Source organism: Pelodiscus sinensis, chromosome 30, assembly GCF_049634645.1.
Source record: "Pelodiscus sinensis isolate JC-2024 chromosome 30, ASM4963464v1, whole genome shotgun sequence".
NCBI lineage: Eukaryota > Metazoa > Chordata > Testudines > Trionychidae > Pelodiscus > Pelodiscus sinensis.
In genome coordinates this window covers 7,707,551-7,724,402 of record NC_134740.1, presented here as the reverse complement: position 1 = coordinate 7,724,402, position 16,852 = coordinate 7,707,551, and the positions used below count along the sequence as shown (strand labels likewise).

General features: G+C 50.8%; 1 long non-coding RNA gene across 1 annotated transcript; it reads right to left on the bottom strand.

Moving 5' to 3' along the window:
• Positions 1 to 4,877: 4,877 nt before the first annotated feature.
• On the bottom strand, positions 4,878 to 6,957 carry LOC142821184 (uncharacterized). The gene is made up of 3 exons (XR_012898111.1): positions 6,791 to 6,957; positions 6,161 to 6,250; positions 4,878 to 5,088 (listed from the first exon to the last, which is right to left on the bottom strand). It is a non-coding gene; the product is annotated as an uncharacterized LOC142821184 (long non-coding RNA).
• Between the last annotated feature and the right edge of the window lie 9,895 nt (positions 6,958 to 16,852).

Here is a 16,852-nt window from a genome sequence, read left to right as displayed (position 1 = left end):
CCCCAGTCCGCCCCTAGGAATGGTGGACAGGATCCCCCAACAGACGGAGGAGAAATACTGCTGAGTCTGGGAGGAACTCCCAGGAGCTATCGGTCTGTGCACAATCCTCATGACGACCCTACAGAGCCCAGGTGGGTGTGAAGGGGCTGCAGAGGGAGGATCCCTGGGGGGATGGAGAATTATATTGATGTGAGTTTCTTTTATTGCGCTTTTTGTTCTATCCCCACCCCACCCCCACCTCTCTGAAAGGGGCAAGTTCTTAATGTGACCCGGCTCAAAGGCTCCAGATTCAGACACAAAATTACCACATGGCTTCAGCTGTGACACAGTCGGCATAACCCTCCCAGTGCACAGTTACATTTTAGTTGCTCACTAAGTGTTTGTGGTGCCCCAAACCTCTTCAGACCCTCGGGACGTTTCTGAGACCTGGGTCTCCCCTTTCAGGCTGAGACGGGTGTTTCTAGGTCAAAGGGGGTCACGTTGTGGAGAGAATCTCAGGCACAGAATGAAAGCCATTCACAGAACTGGACAGTTCCCTGTCTACAGGAACAGTAGTGGGAGATGAGGAAGATGAGGATATTGATGAGGAAGAAGGGGCTCTTAGCTGCCAGCTCAAAGCCCCAGAGGAAGCCAAGAGCTGCAACAGAGAGTAATCGAATGTGTTTGTGGAAGATTAAAATGTAGAGTCACTCACTCAGAAGGGAACAGGGGAGTTTAGAGATGTGCTCTGGATGCGGGGGTGGAGAACTCAGGGTAGCTGTGTCCAATAGATCACCACAGGCTGTTCGCTACTCTTGCACTTCGAGTGCAGAAGTTGGGGGCCCACAAGAGACCTTAACTACTCTGCCACTAAAGCTTCTGTTTACAAAAACACTGTAAGGTCATGGATTGCATGGTCTTGGGTGGGCTCCCACCCAAATGCAAAACCCCTTGAATGCCAAGATGACTCATTTGAGAACATCTGCCTGTGGCATAACCCTGAACTCTTTAAATCTTCCTCAGAACAAAGCCTGAAAACAAAGTGTAGTTTCTTAATAGGTGACCTTCCATCTCAGGCACATTCACATTGTACCCCCTGCCTTCTAAGGCACGGGAATCAGATCAAAGGCTTTAAAAGGTGATTTTATTAATGAAACAAAGAAGACAGACTTGATAAAGCACCCTTGGGTGCTAGATGCTACAGAGCAACTAAAAAAAGTCAGATGAAACGCATAGGTCATTGCTTCCCTGGGATTCAATTACAGGGTGTGGAAGGGGCAGGGGAGGGACAACATGCGCTAAGTACAGAGGAGTTTAACCAAACGCAAAATTTAAAAACCAAATAAATCCTGATCGCAACTAACTGAACATTCCCCGTTCCACTCAGATCTGTTGTTTCAAGGTTTAGTCTTTCCTTAGGCATGCACATTGCTGAAAACTCCTGGCCTAGTCCATCTCTTGCCCAGTTCCTGCTCTGAATTCACACAAAAACTAAAGCAGGAGGAACATGGTTTTCGATTTAAATCTTTCACTCCCTTGCCATTGTCTCTCTGGCTCCCTGCCAACATTTCTGGATATCCCTGTCTCTTGATGTAACCCTTTATAGGCAATTTAATGAACTGAATGTCTAGGATGTCTAGAGTAAGGTAGTACAGCTCTCATCCATCACACCTGTGCATGTACTGTGTGACCACAAATAGCTTGGCTGCATTCATAAAAGTGAAAAAGCCAAAAATACAGCCTCCATCAGACACTGCCTGACAATGCTATAGGGAATTGAAAAAAAAATCCCACAGAAATTTGAATTGAATGTAGCAGTCATAGGGTATGTCTACACTAGCCCCCTAGTTCGAACAAGGGAGGCTAATGCAGGCATTCGAAGTTGCCAGGAGGAATAACAGGTAGTTCGAACTAGGGCTTTATTTCGAACTACCGGGTCCCTGCCACGTGTAGACACAGGCAGTTAGTCCGGGAAGATGTAAATCAAGTGCGGGATATTTAAATCGTGGGCTTGATTTGCAACTTCGAATGCCTACATTAGCCTCCCTAGTTCGAACTCGGGGGCTAGTATAGACAGACCCATAGGGACAGAGGAGACAAACTGTTGCTGGGCAGAAAGCTCTAGACATTTCTAACAAGTTAAAGCTTGGGGAAAGTAAAAGCAGGAAGTCCGATACTGTCAAAATTTGAAGAAAATGGCAAGTCAGAAAGAAATGAGCCATTTGAGAGAGACAATTTTCTACAGGCGTGCAAAAAACAGATGAAGTCATGGAGCAATATAGAGCCCAGAATGCAGGAAACTCGGTAAAGCTGTGACTTTCGGTGAGCAGACAGAGCTTCTGGTCAGAGACAGACTCGTGTGGTATTCACAATGACGTATGAAAAGAGAAACGGCTCCGAGAAGGAGATTTCACCGCAGACATGCAGGGCAGCAGACACTGTGACAGCACAAGCCAAAGAGCTGGATTCACTAGAAGGGGTTTTCCATGTGCTACGTACCAGTGAATGTAGCTAGAATAGATCTAATCCAAGAGGGTCCCACTTGCCATGAAAACTAACACTCCCTGTGAAACCAGGTGCAGATAGTTATGAGAAAGCTGTGGATCACTGCCTGGGCACAAACTCTGTGTCCCTTTGGGAAATTCTATCACAGGTAACGGGGAAAATAAACATTTTGCTCAATACTGCAGATCCCAAACACGGGTAATTCGAGTGCTCTCAGTGACAGGCAATCTGGTGAGGAGTGTCTCACAGACACACTGGGATCAAGCATCCTGAGGAGCGGGACTAGACCCGGCCTAGGGCGGGGACTGGAACATTTCTCCCAAGGGCACTGGTCCCAGGAGCTCAGGTTCATGTTCTGTCTGAGCCAGATGAGGAGAAAGTGAAAGTAAAACCTAACGGGGCCCCAGGCAAACACAGGGCCGTGGTTCTTGTGGAACAAACACAGCAGTGGCACAGGTGAGACATTGGTAACTAGCATCAGCCTTAAAAAACCTCACCAATTCCAGGCTTATGCATTGTAGTGTCAAAGGAGGTGACACCAACTTTAGGCCTGGCTGCATGTGAGAATCCTTTCCACCAGGGGCAAGGCGAGGTGACAAGTTCACATGCTTGTGTTCCGTTCCTGGGTCAAGAGGGGCGGGGAGCAAGCAGCAAAATGTGTTCTCCTGTGATGCTTCACAATTGTTTGATGTCTGGGGGCTTCATACTCTGGGCAGGAAATCTCCCTTCCTGTGGCAAAGTTGTACTTCACACTTCATTGTGCTTCTCCCCACAGTGCGTGGGTGTTTACAGTGTCAGAGCAAACAATTAAATATCACCTTGTAACATGGGGTGAGGCCATTATCAGGGAGATTAATGGAGACACAAATAAACAAGCATCTCACAACGTTTAAACACTAAAGACCTTTTTATAAGTCTGACACCTCTACAGAGTGAACCAGCCCCAGGCGCCCTGGTCCAGTCTCCGGCTGTGAGCTCATCAGTTCTTAATTAATCTCTGCAGCCAGGGCAAGAGCAGGCATTGGATGTACCAGCATCACACCCTGCCCAGTTTTATCTCTTTTCCATTAGCTCGACCCATATACACTCATCAATCCACATTGCCTTGTCTGGGGCCATCTTGTGTATTGGCTGCACCCACAGCCCATTCCCATCACACACACAATTCTGTCTCCAAGCCCTCCCTGGAAGAGTCACATGATCTCTGACATGACACCCAGATTCTGACAGCAGGGACTTGGGTTTGCCCTTGCCACATGGCTCACAAGGGCTGTAAAGGGTTAAGGATATCAGTATTCGTGAGAGGGGGCAGAGACACAGGGAGATGCAGACAGTGTCTCCTTCCTTATCTGGCTGCCTTCAGGGTGGGCTTTGTCACCACCTCGCTGTACAGCACATGCGCCTCTGCAGCAGGCTGGGCTCTGTTCTTCCACTGGCTTGTGCGAGCATCTGAGGCTGAGAACGCTAAATGTGCGTAGGTGACTTCTGAGCCCTGGTGGGGGAGGACAGAGAAACAGTGAGGGGGAGGGGTGCCATGGCACTGAGTGCTTGAATGATGCACTGGGAAGGGTCTCTATGAAATCGGGGTTACCAGGACATTGAAGGAGTGAATGAAAATGATCTTTAATAACTGGAGATTTAACCCTGAACTCAGTGCGGTGGAATTCAGGGTGGTGCAAAGAACGACGTGTAGGAAGGAAGAAATTAAAGACAGCTGTGAACATTGACTTTTACTGCCATGGCAGGAGCAATGTGGAAAAAGAGCAGAAATGGCCTTTGGGTCAACAGAACAATGATGCTGAGAAAAAGCCTCAAGTCTCTCTGGGCTCTTTGAACTGTTGTGTGTGTTGTGTGTTGTGTGTGTTGTGTGTGTGTGTTGTGTGTGTTGTGTGTGTTGTGTGAGGCAGTCGAGAGAATTCTCCCTCATAATTTGACACTGGTGAGGGTTCAAGTGGAGGCCTCTGCCCAGATCTGGGCATCACACTTGAAGAAAGATGGGGACAAACTGCACAGAGCCCAGAGGAAAGCGACCGAACTGACCAGTTGTTTATACAATACGACCCATGTGACAGGTGCACAAATGGGTCCTGTTCAGCCAGGAGATGAGAAAGCCGAGGACAGAACAACCCTTCTGAGACAATGTTACAAACAGGCCGATGACCGGCTGTTCTCAGTGTCCATGGAAGGTTTAACTAATTCTATCTCAGCACAGCGGGTAACACTGGAAGACTTGCTGTCTCGGCCCTGCCCTACATCTCTGTGAGTCCATGGTGGTTTGGAGTGATGGGGAAGGGACGACCAAATCTCAGCCCTTTCTCCTGCCTGAACAAACCCCGGGCAGCTTCCCTTTGGGGCTGTTCTTTGCCTGCCCCACCCCGGAGAGGAAGCTGCATCTCAGGACTGGGCACAAGATTCCAGCTGGGCAGTTCCAAGGCAGTCGGACTGTGTTGGGGGCTTGAATTTCTAAATCCATTCCCGTTACCTGTTCCGCCTGCTCCACTTCAGCACCTTGGGCTTTGGGTCGCTTCTTGTGACAACCGGGATTCGTGTTCCTGGCGTGTTCTCTGGGCACAGATCCCTCGGTGCCTGTCAGAGACTTTGGAACTAAAACAGGATCAGCAGAGAATGGAGCTGAAGTGGGGAGCAGCAAGAGAAAATGACACCTACAATGTGTGATCCTTAGAAAGCAGAATCTAAACTCAGCTTTGTGTCTGTTGATTTCAGGATGTGTGTGAGTCTGTGGCTTCCACCAGAGCACAGGGTGAAAACACATAAAAAATGTCTGTAAGTGTGTGTAGATGTGTGTATTTCTGCAGTCCAGAGCCATGAAGATTTCTGAAAGTTTTACATTATTTTATTATTCCCTTAACGTTAACCCTAACCACAGCCAATGACCTTGGTGCTCATCTCTCTCCTTAGTGCTATTGCGTAGCCATGTCCCAGCCCTGTGGCTACTCACCCAAATAACCCAAGAGGAAGTTGGGCGCGGAGACCAGTGTTCTTGCTTGGGACAAGGCAAAACTCAGATTCTCTGTGCTGCCCTGTACTTCCCGTGTGAGCTTGGACCCCAGGGGAATTGGCCACCTCAGTCCTGTTAATGTTGTGGCTCTCACACCTCACTTCTCCACCCGTGAAATGGAGCCAGTTGCTTGTGGGGATGCTCAGATGCTGTGGCAATGCCCGACACTTCCCAGTTCAACATAGAATCAGGACGTGAGAAATGATTTTCTGTCTTTCAAGCAGCATCTAAGGGCTGGATTTGGGGAGTGAATGGGAAGTGAGTGAAAGTGCCAGAAACTGTCTTGGCTCACGGGATTTGCAGCTTTTCCCCTCTTTCCTGACTGACTAGCGTTGTGTGAGGGTAGTTTGTCTTTAATCAAACAGTCACAGAGCTGGTTATTGGGCATCATGTATTATAGAAGCCAAGCAGGGACCAATTCAGGTTTGAAATGCTACTAAGAGCTTTAGAACTCGATCTTCTTTTTCTGCTTTGGCTCGTTATTTAGAGTGAAATGAATCATGAACCAGGTATGTTTGATTTAGTCTCCATTACCACACACAGGTACGGTAGTTTGTGGCTGTTGGTGCTTTATAACTATTTACACTGCTCATGATGGAACAGTTATTGGCTAGACCCCATCGAGGGAGCTCACAGCCCGAGTCACCTTTCACCCACCTCTTTTCTTCCTATGACAGAAGCAGATCAGAGCAGCCAGGCCTCCAGCTGGGAGCAAGATGCCGCCTGTTGTCAGCAGAATACCCAGGGCTTTGGGTGAGGCGGTTTATGCAAAACATGAAGAAAAGGGAGGGAAGGGCAAATGAGAACAGCTGGACCAGCATGCAACATGGTTTGGGACCCACACACGAGTCTGCCCTTCCAACAACTATCCTGTGACAACCCTTCAGTGCTGCCCATGGCACAATCCACTCTAGCAGCCTGCTCCTCCTGCCAAAAGGGGGAAAGAAAGACACGAGGTGATGGGCCTGCCTGGGGCACTGGCTATGGGGGTTCAATTCTTTGCTAAACTGCAGGACACATTCCCTCTCCTTGCCTCCGTTCTCCATCTCTAGAATGGGCAGGGGAAGGAGAAGTCCATTAACAACAGCCTCTCAGATACGTGGACCATCAAAGTACCATGGCTAGAAAGTGCATGTAGGGTGGGGGAGCAGGGAAATTGGAGATTTCAGTCTCCATGTGGCGTCTGCCACCCAACCCAACCTCCCTTTCCCAGCAAAGATCCCGGGATGTGTCTTCTCCCATGGAACCAGCTCAATCAGACCAATGAAGGAATCCTGGACGTCTCACCTGTGCTGGCGGCATTCACAGTGATGTTCCCAGCCTGGCTCTTGAGGGACGGGACCCACCTCCCACTCATGTTGTCCTCGTACCCGCAGGTGAATTCCCCGCTGTCACTGGGACTGGCCCGTGGGATGCTGAGCACAGAGCCCTTCACAGAGCGGGAGCTGGGCTCCATGGTGCTGATCTCAGACCCTGCATCCCTGGGGACAAACTCAACTCCGTCCTTGTAGAAATGAAACCTCCTCTCGCCGGTGTCCCCTGGGGCCGTGCAGGTGAGGAGCAGGGGGAGCCCTTCACTCACCGCTCCAGACGGGGGATCCACACTCAGCACTGGCTGGGGAGGGGGATCTGTGGGGAGCAGCAAAGGGGGGGTATGAGCAGGAATGGGGAAGAGGAGAAAGTGAAAATGGTGCCCAGAAATCAGTGTACTCTGAGGTGACCTGGGCTCTTTCCAAAATGCTGGGGGGCTCCCCACAGACACGAGCGAGGGCCGAGCCAGGGATGGGAATTGCCCCTTCACACACAACGTGGGCTGCTGTGACGTAGGCATTCTCACAAAGCTCCTAAGTTCACACGGGGGCCCAGTGCATCAGGGCAGTGGGATGTTGAGTTTCATTTCCCCTCTGGGGAAAACAGCAACTCCCCGTCTGATTACTTCCCCGCACTGGCTCACTACAGCTCCGTCTGATCCTGCTGCTTCAGGAGCAAGCCACAGTCTGATCCAGCCCCTCTGCTTCTTAGCAGGGCGGGATTAAGAGTGGAAAAGTCCCCCAGCCTCTAGTGGCCTCCTCAGGACTGGATCCCTTATCTCAGTCTCTCTCCTTCCAAATGGGGTTTTTCTCCCTCAGATCAATGAAGGAATCCCAGGTAGGGCTCTTCCCACCCCTGCAGGGGGTTTCCTCCTGGACCTGACAGTGTCTCGGTAGTTCCAGCTCTGCATCTTCCTCCCACCAGTCCAGTCCTAAAGTGTCTAAAGGGGAGTCTTTTAGCCGGTTCCAGCTGGTCCCTGAAGGGTACAGGTTTCCCCTTCACACTTTACTATATCAACCTGCTCTCACAGGTTCTAGATAGTTTGCAGTTGCCTTAGTTAACTAATTGCCTCAATTGAGCTCTAAATAATAAATAACTAATCACAGGTGTCTTAATTCACTTTAAGTAACTGCAATTTGACTGCCATGGCACAGGGATTTGTTCTGCCTCAGTCTCATATAGCTGAATGTATTGCTTTCTGGTGGTCATTTTGCTTTCTCCCAATCACAAAATAAAAACATTGAATATTGCTCACATTTTTCCTTTTGAAGCACCTTCATATTATGTAAGAATGTGCCCGCACATAAAGTTTGCTTGTGTGTAAATTTTTTTCCATATAGTCCATTAAAATCATTCTTAGCCTTTGCCAAATCTTGTCCATATATTACCCAGGGGTATCCAGGGCCTCTCTCTGAGATCAGCTGGGTCAACTGGATTACTAGGGTAGTCAGATAACTTCACAAAAGATCCCGAACATGGTGGGGGGAAAAAAATTGGTTGAATGAATAAAAAAAAAAATAGCGAAACCAAACTTGTTAAGAAAAAAAAGGTCACTGCACCTTTAAATTCCTGTGCTCCTCCTGCCTCTACCAGACACGGAAAGGAAAAAATGTCCCTACCGGCCTTCCGTCCAAGAGAAACAGAAAATACCAGAGACTTTACATGTCCGATATTTTCTGTTTTTCTATTTTTAACAGACAGAAGATGTGATTGCCGGACTGTCCAGGCAAAAATCAGACACCTGGAAAATGTATGGATTACCCAGTGCACAGCAGGGATCAGGGATGTCTGGTCTGTGCCTCAGCTGTGAGTATGAAGCAATCATGGCAGTGGGACCAGGGAGCCTGTTAAGACATCAAGGGTATGTCTACACTAGCCCCCTAGATTGATCTAGGGATGCTAATGAAGCATACTGAAATTGCAAATCAAGCCCAGGATTTAAATATCCCGTGCTTGAGTTGCATGTTCCCGGCCATCGCCATTTTAGAAATTCATTAGCCCTAAGTAACTGCCCGCATCTACACGCGGCAGTGAAACAGGATTCCAATTTAAAGCCCTAACTCGAATTAGCTGGTATTCCTCCTGCAATGAGGTTTACCAGCTAATTCGAATTAGGGGTTTTAAATCGGACTTCTGTTTCACTGCTGTGTGTAGATGCAGGCAGTTACTCCCAGCTGGTGAATTTCTAAAATGGCGACTGGACAGGAATATGCAAATCAAGCGTGGAATATTTAAATCCCGGGCTTGATTTGCAATTTCAGTATGCTTCATTAGCCTCCCCAGATCGATCTAGGGGGCTAGTGTAGACATACCCCAAGTCCCTGCTTTGATAGAAGAAGTCATCTCTGAGACTTCCTGGATGTTCAGCACCTCAGTCTAGAGTGTTCCCCTCCAGCACACTTGGGCAGTAAGGCACCTGGATATATTGGTGCTGATGCAAGAGTGGATAAGAGACCAAACACTGATCAATTTCCTGGCAGTAATAATGAAGGAGGCTGATGGGATGGGGGCTTAGAACTGGCACCCTGCACCAGTGGCCATGGCTGGCCCAGGTTTTTCAATCTTTCTCTGGACTGGGAGCCCCTGAACCCCAAAGTAGCATCAACGACTCCCCCCAAACCTACCAGGAAGTGCTATTCCAGGGGGCTCACACTGACCTGGGTGGCCCTGTGCTGAGCTCAGCATCTCACCCTGGGCATCATGAGAAGATACCCTGCCCTGGGGCCAGCAAACAGCAGGAGAAAGGGGGACTCACTTGTCACTGTGATGTTGATGGGGCTGCTTGTCTCTGATAGGAGCTCTCGCCCAGACAGTGTCTTCCAGAATTCACAGCTGTACACTCCGGCCTGTGATCCAGACAGACCCGGCAGCTGCAGGGGATGGTTGTAACTGTCCTGAGGGGAGGGGAGTTTCTTGGAGTGGATTTCCCGGCCATCCCTGAAGAACCGGATCCCGGAAACGGCAGGTGCCCCGGCAGCTGAGCACGTCAGGGTCACGGCTTCCCCAGCGATGTAGACAGGTTCTGGTGGGGACACGGTGAGCTGGGGGGCTGAAAAAAAGAAGAGAGTTGGGGGAGGGGATGGTTACCATGTGGGCAGCTGGTGATACAGACGCAGAGGGAGAGCCTGGCTGCCGAGTAGGGAGGGATCCTGGCTGACCCAAGACTCCGTGCTCTGTGCTGAGGAACCACGTCCCCGCCAGTCCAGGGAAACACAGCACAGCAGAGATCTCCCTGCTGGGAACCCAGGGGACCAGCCTCCCCTGCTGGGTACCTGAGGGGGCACCTCCCATGCAGGGCGCCTCAGCCTGCATGGGCTGGGGGCAGAGGGCTTGTGCAGCGAAGGTTAGGGGTGTCAATGGACTGCACCCAGCAGGCACAGACCAGAATACCAGGCACTAAGGGAAGGAGGAAGCCATATGTCCCAGAGCCCTGGGTGCCCCAGGGGAGCTTCTCACACTCCCTTTGGGACCTGAGCCACTGACTCCAGGGAAGCTCCAGCCCTTTGACCCCTGCTGGGATCTCACCCATTCATCCACTGGGTATTGGTGTCAGCAGTGGGGTGGGGAACAGGACAGTGACCAGTCCCTCTCCTGACACTAATCACAACAGACCAGTCAAGCAGCCGCTGGGCACAATGTTCAGTGAGGGTCTCCCTGACAGTGCCCAGCTCAGAGTTCACTTCTGTGCACTTCCCTGCAGCAGTGCCCACCTGGAGCCCCAGTGCTGTGAGCTGCCACACAGCAGTGCCCAGTGTCTGCGGTTGAGCTGGCAGCCAAGCCCACTAGGGAGTGGTTGAGATACAAGGAGGGGCCCTGAGCACAGCCAAGGGGCAAAGCTGACGTGTCGGGATGGGCCTGAGATTCCCAGTGACCCACCCACCAAACAGCAGGAAACGGGCTCACCTGTCACTGTGATGGAGACGGGGCTGCTGCTCCTAAATGCCTTTGCTCCTTTGGATCCCCATCTCCAGTAAGCACAGGTGTAGGACCCAGCCCATCCCCTCTCAGCTAGGAACTCGAGCTGGGGCTCTAGACTTTCCCTGAGCAGAGTGCTGGGGCCCTGCTGCCCTTTACAGAGGAAGAATTTGTATCCTCCAGATTGCTGACCCTGAGGAGGGGAGCACACGAGCGTAACCGTCTCCCCGGGGGGATACACCATGTTGCTGTCTCTCACCGAGAGGGTAGGATCCAGTAGGGGATCTGGAACAAAGGCAGGGGGGTCAGTGGAGAGGGGGAGGCCAGGATGCCCTGAAGAGAAAATGAGAAGTGAGAAGAAATCAGCCCTGGACAAACAGAAACACAAACCAGCCGCATCTCTCTGCCTGGCACCTATCCCCACACTGGGAAATGCCCCACAGCAAGGCTGCGTCTGGACTGCAGGCCTCTTGCACAAGAAGCTTTTTCAGAAGAGATCTTCTGACACAGAAGCATGTCCACACCGCAAAAGCTCATTGATCAGATTTTTCAAGAAAGAGCATCCAGACTACAGAGCTCGAAAGTCAGCTCTGATCCTATGGGCAGAAGGGTCAAAAGGCCACCTGTGGTTTTTCCTCTTTCCTCTTCTTGCACAAAAACCCTACAGGAAGGGTTACGTCTACACTGCAGGCTGCTTGTGCAAGAAGTTTTTTTGGAAGAGATCTTCATACACAAGAGAACTTCCACACTGCAAAAACTCATTGAAAAAGCGATGCACTTTGGTGAAAGAGCACCCAGACTGTGTGGACACTGTCTCGAAAGTGCTCTGATTGCTATGGGCAGAATGGGCACCGGGGCACCTGTACTCTTTTGTCTTGTGCAAAAAAACCCTCCTCTGTGTCCACATGCACCTTTTCATGAAAGAGATCTTTTCAACAACCTGGTCTTCTTCATAGACTGAGCAACACCTGCACCAGAAAACCCCTCTGTTCTTTCTATTTTTCTACACAAAAATGTGCTTGAGGGGTGGATGCTCCCCATTTTTCTGGAAAAAACTCTGTAGTGTAGACATAGCCCAAATGAACAACAGCCTGATTCTCTCTCTCTCGTGTCCCATTATCTCTCTCCCCAATGATGAAAACCTGAATCTCATTCCCAGCTGGAATTTGTGCAGCTCCTGCTCCCAGGAACCGGGTCATGTAAAATCACTGTCCGGTCTCCTGCAGAACCTTCCATTGTCACGTGTCTGTTCCCCACATCATAACTTCTGGGCAAGGATTCAGTCCCATCCCCCCACCCCGAAGCTTCCCTTAGTGACACTGACCAGTGTCAGCTCTTGGAGTATCTCCTAAAACATGGACCTGCCTTCTGAACAGCTCGGCAAATTCCTCCCCTAGTCTCTGATTCTTCACTTCTGCACCCTACAGCCTGCGATCCCCAATGTCCTTCCCTGCTCTGTCCCCAAATCTGCTGCTCTCCCCTCCTGGGAACAGATGAGCCAGGAAGCAGCTTGTGCCGAGGAGCAATCAGGTCACAATCGGCCTGCCCCAGCAGAGACAAGGGGTGTCAGGAGCAGAGAAGTGGGTGGGAAGGTTCCTTCAGTATCCACAGGGGTGGGGTGAGGGCAGGTTGGGAGGGTCCTTCACCCACCAGTGCAGCTCCAGATCCCACACTCTGGGGGAAGCAGGAGGCCAAAAGGGGCAGGGTGGTTTCTACCAGCGCTTGAACCCCGGGGCCCTCAGCAACTCTCCTCTGGGGTCTCTGTGGAACCTGCTTTTAGTGTCCTGGTTGGTGTTTCTGTGTCTGTGAGCCTGGTCTTGAGCCCTGTGTGGGAGCCCATAACTGGGGCACAGACCTAGCACCAGCAGACTCCCAGGGGCACTCAGAGACCCCCCCCCCCACCACCACACACACATACACACACACAGAGCTGCACACTGCCAGGGGCACTCAGTGTCATGGGGAGTTGGAAACTCGGTCTCTATGGTTGCTGGGGCTGCCGGTGAGGAGCTGGGCAGCCTCCATGGGGCTGGGAGCAGCTTCTACTCTATGACCTGGGCAGGGACCCACCAAAGAGATGCCCCAAGCAGCCATCAGCTGGGTTGCTCTTCTGCCCCCATGGACTTGGCTCTGGACTGGAGCTGCAGCTGCATTTTCCATAGGAGATGCCTGTGAACGGGCAGCTGGATCCACCCAGGGGGTGACATGGAGGCCCCTGGGAAACCCTCTTTCCTGCAATTTCAAACACCTCCGTGTGAAAAGCAGGGGATCCCCACCCCCGCTGTCTGAGTCCTCACACCTACTACGAGAATCTCAACAAGGCCAGGAGACGTCGTTACCTGTGGGGGTCACCGGCCTGGGGAGACTCTGGAGCGAGGCTGGAGGAGAAGAGCAGAGAGGGGGTGAGAGCTCTGGGGAGGGTTGGGGGAGCAGGAGAAGGAGAGACGTGTATAAACAGACACACACAGAGGGGCTGGGGGCAAAAGGGGTGCTCACCCAGCAGAGGCAGGAGTAGAGGCAGCGCCATGCTGAGCCGGTCACTCTGGGCTGGGAGCTGGGTTCTCAGCTCAGCTACTGGCCCCATCTGGGCACAGTGGGGATGGGACCCTCCCTCTGATGCAGGCAGAGGAAGTCACAGCCTCAGGTGTGGTCACTGCTCTGCTCAGTGGCATGACCGAATTTGGTGCTCGCTGCCCAGGGAGTGTGGGGAACAGCTGCCAATTTTCCACTGCTGATACTGAGGGGAGGAGCTAAACCAGCAGCCCCTAGAGACTGACAGCTCTGGGGCTGGGGCAGGGATGCTGCTGGGGTAAAGGAAATTCAGCTGAGTGACTCTAGCTTACGCCAGGCCCCATCGACTGCAGGAGACACAACACACTGACCCCAGCGGGGGACTGGTGACAATTCTCCAGCCAGGCCCAGATCCAGCTGGGGCCCTGCCGTGTATTTAAAAATAACTTTGGGATGTTCTGCTGGGCTGCAGGGAACTTTGGCACAGACAGCGAGTGACGGGGCGGGGGAGGGTTTCCAGTCCCCAAACCCTGACCCCATGGGATGGGGCTGACCCCGCTCGGAGGAACTGGAGCTGGAGGCCGGGCCATGCTAAGCAAGAGATGGAGCCTGGCTGGGAAAGGGCTGAGGAGAGAAGCACAGTGCAGGGCTCTGGGGAGGGCCATGAGTAAGAATTCAGAGGTTCAAGGTTCAAAAGCATCTAAGGAAGCTCAGAGGCATCTAAGATCTCAGCTTCTCACCACAGCACCCTGGGTCCGCCCCTAGGAATGGTGGACGGGATCCTCCAACAGATGGAGGAGAAGGGCTGCTGAGTTTGGGAGAAAGTCCTCAGAGTCATTGGCCTGTTCAGGACCAGCTGACGACCTGCAGAGCCCAGGCGAGTGTCAATGGGGCTGCAGATTATGGAGCCCAGGGAGGGATGGAGAGTTGTGCTGATCAGAGGTTAGTTTACTGCCCTTTGGGTGCGGGGGAGGAGGGTGGTTCCCTCCCAGGGACAGTCTTTAATGTGACCCAGCTCAAAAGCTCCATCTTCAACAGCACAATGACCACAGGGCTGACACAAGGGCCGTAACCCTCCCAGGACGCGGCTGCATTTTAGTTGCTCACCGAAGTGTCGGTGGTGCCCAAAGCCCCTTCAGACCCTGTGGGTGTTTCTCAGACCTGGGTCTCCTCCTCCAGGCTGAGACAGGTGTTTCTAGCCCAAAGGAGTCACCTTGTGGAGAGAATCCAAAGCACAGAATGAAGTAGACAGTTCCCTGGCTCTAGAAGCAGCAGTAGGCAATACGGGGGATGAGGATATTGATGAGGAAGAAGGAGCCACCCACTTCTAGCTCCAGGACACAGAAGAAGCCACAGAAGGTAATTGAATGTGTTTATGGAAGAATAAAATGAAGTCAATTCCACCCTGATGCAGGGTGGAGAACCCAGGGTAGCTGTGCCCAGCTGATCACCACAGAGGCTCTCTAGTGTCTTGTGTTAAAATCTCCATTCAATTTCATAAACTCATTGAAGTAGAGAACTGGAAGGGACCTCGAGAGGTCATCAAGTCCCATTCCCTGCCCTCACACGAGGACCAAGCACCACTTAGATCATCCCTGACAAGTGTCTGTCTAACCTGCTCTTAAATAGCCCCAGTGATGGAGATTCCACAACCTCCCTAGGCAATTTATTTATTGGCTGGTTTGTCATTTAATGGATCCCATGATGATGACATGATGTCAGAAGTGGTAAATGAGAATAAAACTGACAACACTGTGAATAAAAGCTACAGAGGGGTAGCCGAGTGAGTCTGTAGAGGATAAACTTAAAAAACAACAAATGGTCTGGTCGCACTTTAAAGACTAACAGAACATGTACATGGCATCCCAAAGCTCATGATACCATCTGCATGTTTTGTTAGTCTTTAAAGTGCTACCAGACTTAGGGTATGTCTACACTACCCCCCTAGTTTGAACTAGGGGGGGTAATGTAGTCATACGGAGTTGCAAATGAAGCCCGGGATTTGAATTTCCCGGGCTTCATTTGCATAAAGCCGGCCGGCGCCATTTTTAAATGCCGGCTAGGTCGGACCCCATGCCGCGCGGCTACACGTGGCACGGAGTAGCTAGTTTGGATTAGGCTTCCTATCTGAACTAGCTGTACGCCTTGTGGAAGTGAATGTACATTGAAGTGAATGTAGCAGTCATAGGAGCAGAGGAGACAAAATGTCGGCTGTGGAAATTTTGGACATTTATAGCAATTTTAAGTGTGAGGAAAGGGAAAGCAGGAAATCAAATAGGGTATGTCTACACTAGCTTGTTAGTTCGTGCTAGGTAGGCTAATGAGGGCAACCAGAGTTGCAAAGGAAGCCCAGGATTTAAATATCCCCGGCTTCATTTGCATAGTCCCGGGCGCCGCCATTTTTAAATCCCCCTTAGTCCAAACTAACTGCCCACGGCTAGACGCGGCAGTTAAACGTTCATTCAAACTAACTCCTTCGTTCAAATTAACTATTAGTCCTCGTGGAATGAGGAATAACAGTTAATTTGAACCAAGGAGTTAGTTCGAATTAACGTTTAACTGCCACGTCTAGCCCCGGGCAGTAAGTTCGGACTAAGGAGGATTTTAAAATGGTAGCGCCCGGAAACATGCAAATGAAGCCGGGGATATTTAAATCCCGGGCTTCATTTGCAACTCCGGTTGCCCTCATTTACTTACCTACCTCAAACTAATGAGCTAGTGTAGATGTACTCATACTGACTAAATATGAAGAAAATGGCAAGTCAAAGAAATGAGCCCTTTGAGAGAGACAGTTTTCTACAGGTGTGCAAAAAACAGAAAACTTCATGGAGCAATCTAGCCCAGAATGCAGGAAACTCAGCAGAGCTGTGACTTTCGGTGAGCAGACAGAGCTTCTGGTCAGAGAGAGGCTCATGTGTGTTATTAATGACAGTGTGTGAAAACAGAAACTGCTCCGTGCAGGAGATTTCACTGCAGAACATGCTCCCCAGACATGCAGGCAGCAGACACTGTGACAGCACAAGCCAAAGAGTTGGATTCACTAGAAGGGGTTTTCCGTGTGCTACGTACCAGTGAATAGATCCAACACAAGAGGGTCCCACTTGCCATGAAAACTAACACTGCCTGGGAAACAGGGTGCAGACAGTTCTGTGGAAGTTGTGGCTCACTGCCTGGGCCCAAACACTGCGTTCCCTTTGGGAAATTCTATCACAAATAAGGGGAAACCATCAGTTTGCACAATGCGGCAGATCCCAAACACAAAACAGTGAAGTGCTCTCAGTGGCAGCCAATCTGCTGAGGAGTCTCACAGACACACTGCGATCGAGCAGGCCTGAGGACTGGGACTGGACCCGGCCTATGGCAGGGACTGGAACACTTCTCCCCAGCGCCGTAACTAGCTAATTGTGAGGCAAGAATATAAAATTGTGCCCCTTGTGTATATATTCATGGTAGTTATTTTATAAAAAAGGGGGAAATATATGATTATTATTGTTAATAATAATAATAATAATAACAACAATAACAGCAGCAACAACACAATGTTTATTTAATATAGTGATGAGATCTGCATATAGAGATGAGGAGAAACCAAAAGTAAAACCTAAAGGGGCT